The sequence below is a fragment of the Dipteris shenzhenensis genome, chromosome 3, assembly GCF_047967505.1.
Source record: "Dipteris shenzhenensis isolate YYH24624 ecotype China chromosome 3, Dip_SZ_1.0, whole genome shotgun sequence".
Classification (NCBI taxonomy): domain Eukaryota; kingdom Viridiplantae; phylum Streptophyta; class Polypodiopsida; order Gleicheniales; family Dipteridaceae; genus Dipteris; species Dipteris shenzhenensis.
Window position 1 is genome coordinate 23689249 of NC_141598.1, and position 13717 is coordinate 23702965.

Here is a 13717-nt window from a genome sequence, read left to right on the forward strand (position 1 = left end):
CATACACAAAGAAGTGTCGAAAGTCAAGCTTAATAATATCTTGGATTATGCCACAATAATCATTCATGGCTCCATTGGCTCCCTCAAAGCTAGCAATGACGCCGCAATCTTGTGTGTTTCTCTTATCATCAATCTGTTGTGTTCGAAAATTCTTGCCCTCACACCATATAGCATTGAACATAGTACACTACACCAACACAAAATCAATTAAATAAGCAATCTAAATTGTTGAAAGCTCCTAATTTATGCATAACATTCTATATACCAACCTTGTGTTAGATATCAATGCTCCACTCTCATGTAACTACACAGGAACCAACTAACTCTACTTGTAAGCCCCCCATATGAGGAGAAGGCATTTGAGTAGCTCGGTTATCTGGTAGGTCCTGGTTTGGACACAAGATGGGAGCCATGTGTGGCCTGATGGCTGGACGGCTTCAGAGAGAGTTGGCACACCACTAATTAGGCTACATGCAAGTGCGGGAAGGCATCCCTTGACTGACTGCACTGAGGGTAGATGGAGCATTTCCCGAGGCAGCCCACTCTCAGGTTGTGGGGCCCGTTTGGAGCCTCAAATGATCTCGGATGGCTCTGGCGAACGGAGACCGTAGGTTAGTTGCTCTATTTTGTGCACCCATTCTATTGTATGGTCGGTGGCCTAGACCCCCAATTGACCATTTTGGGTGCATTGGGTCGGTCACCCAATTGAGCCTAACCGACTGGTGGCTATATAAGAGCAAGCCTGTGAAGCCCATTTCATCACTGGCTACAGCAACCCTGATTCCTTAGCATTCAGCCTCCGTCTTCTACTATTTCTAGCATGCCATCGAAGCTTCTTTCACAGGAGTGCACGGTTGGGAGGTAGCGCCATCTATTGTATCTTTTCTACAGTAATCAAATTTTTTATTCTCCATACTATCTTGTTTTCTCTCTTGTTTACGAGATCCTGTTATCTGTTGAGCATAGACATTGTATTATTTTCTTACATGGTATCAGAGCCTGGAATCTAGAAAGAAGATTTGGTAGTGTGTTTCTATTTGCGAGCAGATTGTGAGAGATGGCCTAGCCCGCAAGACTGCGAATCCCACCATTCGTCGGTGAAAGCGGAAAGTTGGACAGCTCTAACTATCCTCTCTAGAAGTTCAAGATGAAGACCATCCTAAGCACATATGAGCTTTGGGACACTGCTACTGGGGTGGATGTGAGGCCAGTTCTGAGACCGGATCCATAGCCAATGCAGGACAACAGATAGTACCAACTACGGATGACATTCTCGCATGGACAAGAAGAAATGCAGATGCGATGTGTTCTATTGTCTGTAGTGTTAGTGATTCCGTCATGGCGTTAATTCAACATGTCACCACAGCGGAAGAGGCATGCACGGTCTTGAAAAATCAGTATGAGACCATGAATCAGATGCGGATTTAAAATCTAGAGACTCAACTCACAAACGAGAAGTTGTCTGAGTCTGAAGTGGCAAAGAAGTTCATCACCAGTGTGAAGAATCTGCGCGATCAGATGACTTCGATTGGCATCACCATCACCAGCGAGAATCTAGCACAAAGGTGCATACAGATTCTCCCACCAAAGTACGATGGTCTTGTTACGGCATTGAATACACAGAACAGAAATCCGCCCCTCAACTTTGAGGATTTCAATGCAATGCTTCTGGAGGAGGAGATGTGTCAAAAGATGAGGACTGGAGAAGATTCGGCTTTCTGGACCGGATCAAGGAAAGGTAAGGGTAAGGACTCTGGTAACCCATCTTCTTCTGATGACAAAAAGAGAAAGAAGAAGATCAAGTGCTTCTATTGCAACAAGGTAGGGGAAAGATGGAGACGGAAGCTTTGGGTGGTTCCTACTACTTCATGACGCTAATCGATGACTACAGTAGAAGGATATGGATATACTTCTTAAAGATGAAAGATGCGGATTTCAGTAGGTTCAAGGAATGGCATATAATGGTCGAGAAAGAATCAGGGAGGAAGGTGAAGAAGCTGAGATCAGACAGAGGTGGAGAGTTCACATCGACTGAATTCGAAAGTTACTGCAAAAGTCACGGGATCAATAGGCAGAAACCCCTGCCACATACATCATAGCAAAATGGAGTAGCAGAACGCAAGATGCGCGTCATCTGCAAAATGGGCCGGAGTATGATGAAAGGGAAAGATTTGCCAAAGACTTTTTGGGCTGAAGCATGTCACACGGCAGTTTACATCTTGAATCGTAGCTACATGAAGGCTGTGAATGGAATGACTCCACACTGCAAGCCTTTTCTGGTAAGAAACCTTCAGCTACACATTTCAGAGTTTTTGGATGTGTCTGTTTTGTGCATGTCCCTGATGCTACCAGGACCAAATGGGAACTGAAGAGCCGAAAGTGTATTTTCTTGGGCTATAGTGAAGAGGCGAAGGGTTGTTATCTCTATAACCTTGTTACCAAGAAGGTAATTGTAAGTCACCATGTGGTCTTCTCAGAACAGCTGCATCAATTGGAGGAGGATACTTCCTTCGCAGATAACCAAGACCAGGATATCCATCCAGTACCGCCACCAACATCAGACCGAACTCCCCCAAGGCTATGATGAGAACTATGCTCCAATGGCAAATACGAATTCCATATGGTTCTTGATATCAATAGCGACACTCAACAAATGGAATGTGTACCAGCTAGTACTTGATTGATTAGTATATTTAATTAATTACTTAGTTAGCTAAGTAATTATTTAGTTAACTAATTCATTAGTTAACTAGTTAGTTAATTGGTCTAGATATGCGTGTGTTAGTTAACATAGTAAATTAATTGGCAAATTAACTAATTACTTAATAAATTAATTAGTATGTTCCCTAGTTGACTAATCAATTAATTAATATAGTAAAGTACCTAATTAGTTATTGAATTAGTTTAGTTAATTAATTAAATTACTCAATTAAGTTATTAGTTTAATAATTAGCTAATTATGTGATTGAAATTTGAACTTGAGATTAATTATTTGATTAGTTAATTATTTAGTCTAATTTATAAATTGATTATAAATTAGTCTAGTTCATTAATTAGTTAGTTAACTAGTTAGCTAATTGGTCTAGATATATGTGTATTATAATTACTATAGTCAATTAATAGTAATTAATCGATTAGTTAATTAATTAAATAGTCAAGTTAATTAAGTTAGTTAATTAGTTTATTTAGTTAATTAATAGTCTAGTTAATGAATTAGACTAGTCAATTAATTCATTAGTTAAGTAACTAGTTGAAATTTGAAATTGAGTTCAAAGAGAAAATTTCACCAAAATATCCCCTATTAATTAGTATTTGAGGGAAAAATTTTATCAAAATATATGTTGTTGTAATATTCATGCTTTCATAGAAATCTTTTTAGCTCCATTCCTTACATGGATTGTGGAGATTAGCACTAGTGCCATTCTCCACAAACCCACATGGATATTGATAGCAATGCCATTCTCCATGTGAGTTTGTAGAGAATGGCACCGGTGCCAATATCGATGTGATTTTGGCACGTTTCAAATTTCAAATTTATAAATATTTTCAAACTCACATGGACATTTCCACCGATGCCATTCTCCACAAACTCACATGGAGTGTGGCACTGGTGCCAATCTAAAATTTGAAAGTACCAAACTCACATGGAGATTGGCATCGATGCCATTGTCCACAAACTCACATGGAGATTGGCATCAGTTCCATTTTCCACAACTCACGTGAAGATTGGCATCAGTTCCATTCTCCACAAACGAGCCACAAACTGACATGGAAATAGGCACTGGTGCCCAATCTCCATGTGAGTTCGTGGAGAATGGCACTTGTGCCAATCATGCGAGGAATGGCACAAAACAAATTTTCCATGACCACATGAATATTGTAATAAGGGATATTTTGGTAAATTTTGGTAGTCTAAAATTGGAAATTGAAAAGTCAAATTCAAAATTTGAAATTCAAATTAAAAAATGAATTTCAAATTCCCATGCAAGGGGGAATGCCACAAGTGCCACCCTCCCCATTTGAATTTCATCGAAATAATGGCAGTAGGACCATTCCCCATTGTTGCAAGGATGGATTGGCACTCCTGGTATTCTCCCCATTAGATGGGGAGAATGGCACTAATTCCATTTTTCCCATTCAAGGGGGGAATGACACTAGTGCCATTCCACCCATTCAATATGGTAGATGGACTTCTACCCTTCCAAGGAGGGAGAATGGCACCAGTGTCATCCTACCATTGTAAGGAGGGTTGGCAATTGTTCCATTGTCACCCTTGCAAGGAAGATTGCCCAAAGTGCCATTCTACCCTTCAAATGTAGGGAATGAAACTTGTGTCATTCTACCCTTCAAATAGGGGATAATGGCATTCTTCCCCTACAAGGGGGAGCATGGTATTGATGCCATGCTTCCCTTGCAAGGGGGGCAATAGCAAACTCCCTATGGGGTTGTGACTATGAGTGCCTTACCTCATACCTTATATTGAGAATGACATGCTTCCCCTACAAGGGGGACCATGGTATTGATGCCATGCTTCCCTTGCAAGGGGGGCAATGGAAAACTCCCTATGGGGTTGTGACTATGAGTGTCTTCCTTCATACCTCATATTGAGAATGTCTACAGTGCTATTCTCCACAACCTCATAGAGAGATAAGAGAATGGCACTAGTGCCACTTCCTAACAGCTGATGGAGAGAATGGCACCAGTTCCATGCTCCACAACCACACCCGATAGGATTCTGGACTTATCAATTCAACTTGTTTGATATTGTCTAATGAAATCATTTGGTTGTAATTTATTCGTATTTTTATTTTACATACTTGGAATGGTAGGGAATGGCCACCTGATGTGGGGACAAAGTCACGATGATGGCAGGGAATGAAGTGGTTGCAGTCTTGTGTTTGATAGACCCAGAGGGCTACTCTAGTGGTGTGAAGATTGGGGCAAAAAAGGTATCGATAGAAGTAGAGAATTCTATCAATAATGACACGTTCTTGCCATTTTGCACTATGCATGCAGTGCTTATCAATAAAGCACTTTGGAGTGTTGTCAGATGGCCTAAGGCCTCTATAAAACACGTTGGTGATGCTTTAGATAAATCAATATCCCAAGGATATATACCAAAGGAGCTTGAGCAACCATGTGTTAAGCCTATGCTAGTTTCTTTATTAGAAATTGACAACCGCATTCATGAATCTTGGAAGGAGAAAAAGGTGTCTTGTGGGATGAGAGAAAAACGAAAAGCATGGGTGGATGTTTTTCTAGATGACTCTATAAACTTTGATCAATTGGGTAACAATTGCATTGTGTGGGTATTGAGAAGAAAGAACAAACTATTAGAAGTGGCTTAAATTTTTTTATGCAAGACGTTGGTTGTTTCAGCCTAGTTAAGTGGCCCATCAACCAGATTACCTTACTGGGTGGAAGCCCATTGCAACAATATGTGCCCATGGATCAGGATGCAAGCATAGATGAGGTGGTCAATGATTGAATGTTGGAAATGAATGCTCCAACTTCAAAGAAATGAAGACACACTTTCATTCAATGGAAGCCTAAGCAAAGAAATCCTCTAGCATCAATGTACAAAATGTCACTAGAATTGATGCTGCAAGTATCTTCCAACAATCGTTGTGGGAGTAGATGGTGCCAACATTATGAGGGAGACTTCTTAATGTCTATAAGGAATAATATTTGGGGCATCTCCTTTGAGTCTCATACTAACTTTGTATATGATGTGTTGTCAATGGGTTGGCATCATGATTTGGCTTGGAGAATATGCTACAACTTCAGGGTGAATGGTTAGGTGGGGTGTTGTAGAGCATGGTATAAGATGCATTGAATACCAAGGACATCATTTATCGATACAACAAGAAATTTGAGAATGGTACACAAATATATGTGCATGGGAACTCAGGGATGTGAGGAGGAGCAAGGAGAACACACTAAAAGGTATTGGTTGGTTTCTGACACTAATACTGACAAAAATTACACTTTTTTTTTCATATCACAAAGCATCAAAAAATCATCAATATATGTATCGGCAAATGAGCATCAGTATTAGTGTCGGTATATACCAACACTAATAAGCATCAGTATATACTGACACTTTACAAAAGCCTAAAAAACATTTATGGGGTAGAATAGGGCTTGTTTCAGCCCCATTCTACTCCACTATTGTATGTATTTTATTAAAAGGTAAGAGTTACAACATGCCAACAACCGATGTAGGAACATGCAAAATTGCCTAAAACTATCAAATCATCATGTATTGTTATAAAATTTCCCTTTCAAAGAGGGTAGTATAAAATTTGAAGATGAGATACAAAATGGTGAAATTGCCAAAGATATGCTAAATACAAAAGGAAAAATGACTACTAATATTCCTCTGAAATACTAGAATGTCCCCATGCCTTTGCTTGATCCCTCAGCCCCTCTACCTCTGTCAGATCCCTTGATCTCTCCACCTCTTCTTGATCCCACAATCTCCTCTCTCTCCCTTGGGTCTCTACCAGCGAGCTCCTCCTCCTGTGTCGCCTAGGGTTTCCACATGTCCACCCTAAGAATAAAGCAATGTAAAAAATGAGATTACATCTTAATTATTAAATAAATGGTACGATCAAACATGCTTGAGAACAATGATTATTGGAGTAGACTTACATGCCAAGCAATCATTGGATCCCAATCTATCTTGTACCCTTGATGCTCTAGCTCCTAGAAAAATGGCTTCGCCCCTACTTGCCATGCGTCTATAGGAGGACAACCAATCACAGATTCCACTGGAACCAAATTAAGATATTTAGATTAAGTGCCATGTATGGGTAAGTAAACAAATAGAATAATAAATAATAAGAGAAACAAACTTACCACCCATGCCTTGTAGCCTTCCCTTCTGCCTGCCCCGAGGTGCGAAGTACCTACAGTGTCCAACCGTCTTGCCCCAATGCACCCTTTAATTATCAAACTTCTTCGGCATGTCTCCAAACTCTTTCTACATAAACTTCCAATAGCCTTTGTGTGCCCATGAAGGCCTAATCTACCACAGTAAATCCTTTCTCTTATGTCCAACCTACGATGTCGGAGACATACACTCATGTGATATTTCATGTAATCAGAAGCTCAACTTGATACCTATGTTTGGGACAACTTTCTACTAGATGCTCAATTTTCTCATGTATTTTATCATACAAATTTTCAATTTGGTGCTTAATAGCTCATATGAATGTGCTTCATCAACTCTTTCTACTAATAGTCATGTCATAGGGTTTTGGTGAATGCTTGATGCCCCTTTCTTATTTTTTAATGGAGGTTAGTACTGGTAGCTACCATTGCAAAATCTGGTAGCTAATGTACCACCTTATCACATTTCTATGCTAAGCAACCCTAACCATGAAGGGGTTTGTATATATTCTTTATTTTCAACTAAATCTAGTGTATAGTTAGTCATTTGTGGTGTTCTCTCTAGCTGTGCCCTCTCTCCTCATCTCAATCTCTTCTCCTCTCCCCTCTCCATATTTTTTCACTATGTTAGAGCTCCTTTTCCTTCTGTTGAGGCATCGTGATCATTGCAAGAGTGTGAGAGATCGATAGTGAGATTGATTGTTCTACCTTTGATTCTGATGATGAAAGATTTCAGTTCATTGTGGTGAGAGAAATTTCCGTAATTCATTTCTGTTCACTGAGAGTTCTTTCTTCTGTGAGAGAAAAAGAGGTATTCATTCCACTCATTTCTTTTCCAATTGAAAAAGAGAGAGATATATTCATTGAGAGTTCTTTATTCTATGAGAGCTTTGAGGTTGTGAGGTTTCATTCCTTGAGTTCTTTGAGATTTTTTCATTTCGTAGAATAGCATTCTGTGACGTTCCCTAAGATAGACTCTAAGAGAAAAAAAGGGTGACTCAACCTATTCTAGTGTAAGTATAGATACAAGCAAGGACTCCTTCCTATACATCGACTCATATGCTCCGCAAATTGAGAAATGACTCTTACAACAACCTAAGCGAGCATCAATAACAAACAACACCCCACCCGACTGCTCAACAACATCTACTCTAAGACAGCTTTAGCACGATCGGTAACAACTAAGCTAAGCAAAGGCACTACAAAGCATGACTCTACAAGCATCAAACTCCAAGCATCAACAAATGACAACTAGCCTAGAAGGACTGTGTAGGCCTCTCTAAAGAAATTAAATAATTTCTCTTTCCCCTACACAATGGACCTCGCAACTTCTTATATTCTCTTCATGAATTTTTTAGATGATGGGTGGCAATGATGGTCTCACCTACTTATGATTTCATGATGATCTTCATGCAGGCTTGGTTGAGATTTTTTGCCGAGGAGTCTTTTTTTATGGTTGGTGCTAGGAAGATCTTGATCACCATGCAAGGCAATCTGTGGAGTGTCTGGAACTTGAGAGACCACAGTTGTTGAATCCAACACTAATAACTCCTTATCATGAACTATGAGGGCTTCATGCAATGGGCCAACACTCTGAATGGGCTTCTCACTGGAGTCGACCACCTTGGAGTTACCTTTTTTACCCACCACCCTCTGTTGGTCATCATCGGACTGTGTATTGGCCCCCATGGATCCATGATTGCATTCGGTGCACTCTCTTGCATGCTCGAATCCAATGGTGAATAGACCTTGTTTGCTCTCGCAAGGACCGTGCTAGCTAGCCTCTCTGGACAAGCTTTGGTGAAATCACCCATCTGGTTACAAATGAAGCAGGAATCTGGGAATGGCCCATATGTGACTTGTTGAGCAAACAAAATCTCGCTTGGGAATTTAACCTCAATAAAATCTGAAACTGGCTGGGTGCAATCCCATAAGATCCAAGCCCTCTTACGAACAAAAGGGGAATGCATAGTCGGAGGAATAAGCAACACTTTCTCCTGTGTTGTAGCAATCCTTTAGACGGACTCACCCAACCAAGGTAGGAGATTTGAAAAATCCACCCACACTAGATAGCCATGGTATAGAAATTCATCCATAGAGAAGGTCAGACTCCAAGGGATAACAAGCACCAAAGCACCGACAAACATGAAGGACCTACCCAAAGTATCGTTGCAAAAAGCTTTCGAAACAAAGCGCACCCAAAAAAATCATTAACCAATTAATTTGGCCATATAAGCCAAGGTTGGAATATCGCATCTAAATAAAGAGGAGAAAATTTCTCTTCCTATTTAGGAAATACGCTGAAATTTCCTAGTTACCTAGCAATTTCCTATATAGAGATTTGTCTAATGTCCCTTGCGTGCATGGCCGGGTACGTCTTATTCCAATAGGAAAGGCTGAAAAAAGGGATCAAATCACCTCATGGAGCCAACCAAGAGCGTTTTGGCTAGACCTTGCAACAAGAACCTTGTTGTGGAATTTTTGAGCGTAGACTTATTTTTCCATGAGGATGGTTGGCTGATTTTCGTTCAATGTGTTGCTTCATTTGCTCTCTTAGTCATAAGTTTCAGGAGATGTACTAGATTCTTCTTGGAGCTCCCCCCATCCCCAACAGATGTTCTAACTATCTCTTTCAGGTTTGAGATTCTTCTCCTTGCTTCCTTTCCTTCCTGACCATTGAATAAAGCCCTCACCGCCTCCTCTATTGCCACACTTCTTACTATTGTGCCCAATCTTCCACACCTGAGAAACGAACCTCATAATTACCATTTGGTCAACTACTTTAGGCCACCCAATCATTGGAACTCCCATGTACATGCTTTCGATGGTGGAATTCTAGCCACAGTAGGTTAAAAATCCTCCAATAGAGGGATGTTGTAAAACAGAATGTTGAGGTGCCCACAACAAAATCCTACCGCGTCATTTCCTTTGACCTGAAAAGATGTCAGATATTGAGACAGTGAACTTTTTTACTACCAACTTTGGACGGCACACCCAAAGAAAAGGTTGCTCACTAGCCTCTAGCCCCAGGGCTAACTCCTTGACTTCAGCCTCAGCCAACATCCACTTATGCCAAAAGATATATAAGGAACAGATGAGGGAGCTTGAGAGTTGAGCCACTGTAAACACTCATCATCCTCATCAAAAAGCCTTGGCTTAAGGCTATTGGGATTGAGAGCCAGAAGAGGACCTACCATGTAAATAGGAAGTTCTTGTCGAAGAGCATCAACGGAACTACTTTCTATTTCATACACATGGGTAGGGATCGGTCAGATGTGAGCAGAGGTTGTAAATAATGGATTGTGGAATGGAACCGTGCAGACATTGGCCAAAAAGCTACTTTAGGAACTCCCACTCCATCAGCAACATCTTGCGCCCATGACACTTATGCATGTGCTCAGGAGGGTCCTCGGGGGGGTCACTATGTATAAACCCTCTATATCACATGCGTTCAAGGCCTATATTTAAAGTCCCTTATCTGTAAAAAATTTCATTAATAAAATGTACCCCTTTTCTATACAAATCTGTAAATTTTTTTCAAAACTATTTTAAATAGTCCCTTATGTATATTTATTTCTGTAAATTTTAGAAATAAAAAAAATCCTTCTGTTGAACTCACGTGATAGGGTTACATATGATGAGTGACCCCCCCGAGGGAGGGTCACTATGTATGAACCCTATATATCGCATACATTCAAGGTCTATTTATAAAACCCCTTATTTTTTGTCTCTCCTCTGGGTAGCCTTAGCAATGATGCAATTTGGGAAAAGCAAAAATTAGGCATTTCTTGAATTTCTGAAAGTGCATTTTTCCTATTGGCTCTTCTTCATTGGACTTGAATGCAAACTTTAAAGTAATTGACTTTCTCTCTCTCTCTCTCTCACCTACCTCTCTCTCTCTCTTCCCTTCTTTATCTCCTCAAGTCTTCTTACACACTATCTCCCACACCCCTCCTTCTCTCTCTCTCTCTCTCTCTCTCTCTCTCTCCCCCCTTTATCTCCTCAATTCTTCCTCCACACCATTTCTAGTGGATTCCTTTTTGCTTACTTTTCTAATCTTGCCACAGGCCTTATGAATGATTGAATATCATTCACCTTGTTTCATTAATAACATGCACCCTTTTCCTATTCAGTCTGTCATTTTTTTTCCAAAATACCTTTTTTGACACCCTTCTGTTTGTGAAAAAGTGAGAAAAAGTGAAATTAAATATTTCCTTACGTTGAACTCACGTGATAGTCACATAAATTATTGAGTGAACCCCCCAAGTGCATGTGGGATGCCAATTAATGAGGAAACAAAAATGGGAGTTCTTGCTTCCCCAACCTTGTGCATGTGGGATGCCAATCAATCAGGAAACAAAAATGGGAGCTCTGTTGAGAGTTCACGCTCAACATCATGTGATCATGTGTGCATAGCACCATCACATGATCATATGTGCATAGCACTAACCTTATAGAGTGCTATAAAGGAAAGGGTTAGATCCCCTAACCCTAAGCCTAAATGGGTTTGTATATATTCTATTTTTTCAACTAAATCTAGTGTACAATTAGTCATTTGTGGTGTGCTCTCTAGCTGTGCCCTCTCTCCTCATCTCCACTCTTCTCCTCTCCCCTCTTCATATTTTGTCATGGTATCAGAGCTCCCTTGCCTTCTGCTGAGGCATTGAGATCCTTCCTGAGAGTGATTGAGAGATTGAGAGATCGAGAGTTCTTTCACTTCCGTTGAGTAAGAGAGAATTTTTTGTCCATTGAGAGAAATTTTTTGTCCATTCATTTTGTGAGAGATACATAGAGTTTTGGCTTGAGAGTTTTTATCTTTGAGAGATTTTTGCTGTGAGAAAAAGAGACTCCAAAGGGCGACTTCTACGAAGGCTATCTCCCCACAAGTGGCTTCTATGGCATATGGCCTTCAAGGCCTCTCAAGGCGACTTCTACATCGAGCCTAAGGCTCCTCCAGCCTCAACAACAGCAACGAGCCTCTTCTTGCAGCCGCCTATGAATCCAACAACATACAAGCCTCTTCTTGCAACTGCCCGACGATTCTATCGGTGTGGCTGATCAGCTATTTGAGCTGCAACATGGTTGGTTACAATGAAGAAAGCAAAGCATACAAATTGTATGATCCCATCAACCGCAAGGTCATTATCTCCAGAGATGTAATCTTTGATGAGGAATCAGAATGGAAAACCTCACCTACATAGGAGATAGAAGAATCAACTTCACAGTCATTTACAGAACAGGTTGATGAAGAAGAGCAAGAATTGCCAGCAACACCCCAAGCAGAGCCACAGTAGCTCAGATGGTCTACTAGGGAAAGCAGACCTCTAGCCAGATTGACATATGCTGAGAAAGGCACCAACTATGCTCTTATGACTACCATCATGGCTACAGAAGAGCTAGTGTACTTTGAAGACACAGTAGACAAGCCAGAATGGCAAACTGCTATGAATGAAGAAATGGATGCTTTGTATAAGAATAATACTTGGGAATTATGCGACCTTCCACTAGGAAAGAAGGCCATATCAAACAAATGGGTATACAAAGTGAAGTACAATCCAAATGGAAGTATTCAGAGATACAAAGCCAGACTAGTTGCAAAAGGATTTGCATAGCAATGTGGTCAGGACTATGATGAGACTATCGAGAGAGAATAAGAAGAGATGATAGACACACCAAATAGACTCCCAAAGACTGATTCATATTGATCACTAGTTACATATATATAGGTGAGTCCTACTTCAAGTTAGGGCAAGCTATATATAGCTCTAACACCCCCACTCAAACAAAGGTCTCTAGCTACGGATGAAAAAACCCTTGGGGAGCACAAGGGAAAAACCTGAGCTCCTATGTACAAGTACACAAGTTGATCATTTGTACAATTATTTACAAGTATATAATGAAAATGTGCATTTATATACAAAAGGTCACCCATAGGTGTGTTAATCTTGGAAGAGAGAAGCTGCAAGAACTCCAAGTTCTGATCGTACTGTGAAGCATGCCTCACTAAGTCCTTTAGTGAGAATATCTGCAATCATCTGAGAAGTGGGACAATGTTCAATCATTATAATCCCTTTCTTCACTTCATGTCTGACATAATGGTAATGAACAGCAATATGTTTGGATTTGTTATGCTGAACATAGTCTTTAGCCAGACTTATGGCACTTTGATTATCACATCTGACAGGAGTACTAGATGATGGAGGATGACCAATATCTGCAAGCAATTGTCATAGCCAAACCAATTCTCGAGCTGCTAGAGAAGCCGCTACATACTCAGATTCTGTGATAGAAACAGCAACACAACATTGCTTCTTACTTGCCCAAGAGACCAAGCAACCATTGATAAAGAAGCAATTACTGCTTGTAGGACTGCATAGAGAAGTGAGAGCTTGCCCAATCTGCAGCTGTATATCCCAAAAGTCATTGCTACTCGTTCATCAGATGGCATCACTGCTACTCCATCTACATAGCAATGTGTTGACAATATTGATTTGGATCCTACACATACACATGCCTCTGATCATAGTGTTGATATTTATGTTGATCTGCCTATTGATTTTGAACATGGTTCTACTCATGATTGTGTTGATGACTTTGAAATCATTGATCATTCAATGGTTGCTCATGAAGACCCTACTACTTATACAGAAGCTATCTCTTCTGCACAAAAGAGTAAATGGCAAGAGGCAATGGAAGCTGAATATGATTATTTGATCTCTAAAGGTACATGGGTTCTTACTGAACTACCTCCTGGTTGCACTCCTATCAAATGTAAGTGGGTTTATAAAACCAAAACTACAGTTGATGGTTCTTTTGACTCGTT

General features: G+C 40.3%; 1 pseudogene; it reads right to left on the bottom strand.

Annotated features, from left to right (window-relative positions):
* Window positions 1-6761: 6761 nt before the first annotated feature.
* Window positions 6762-13717, bottom strand: part of LOC147903538 (uncharacterized) — a 31683-nt pseudogene continuing 24727 nt past the window's right edge.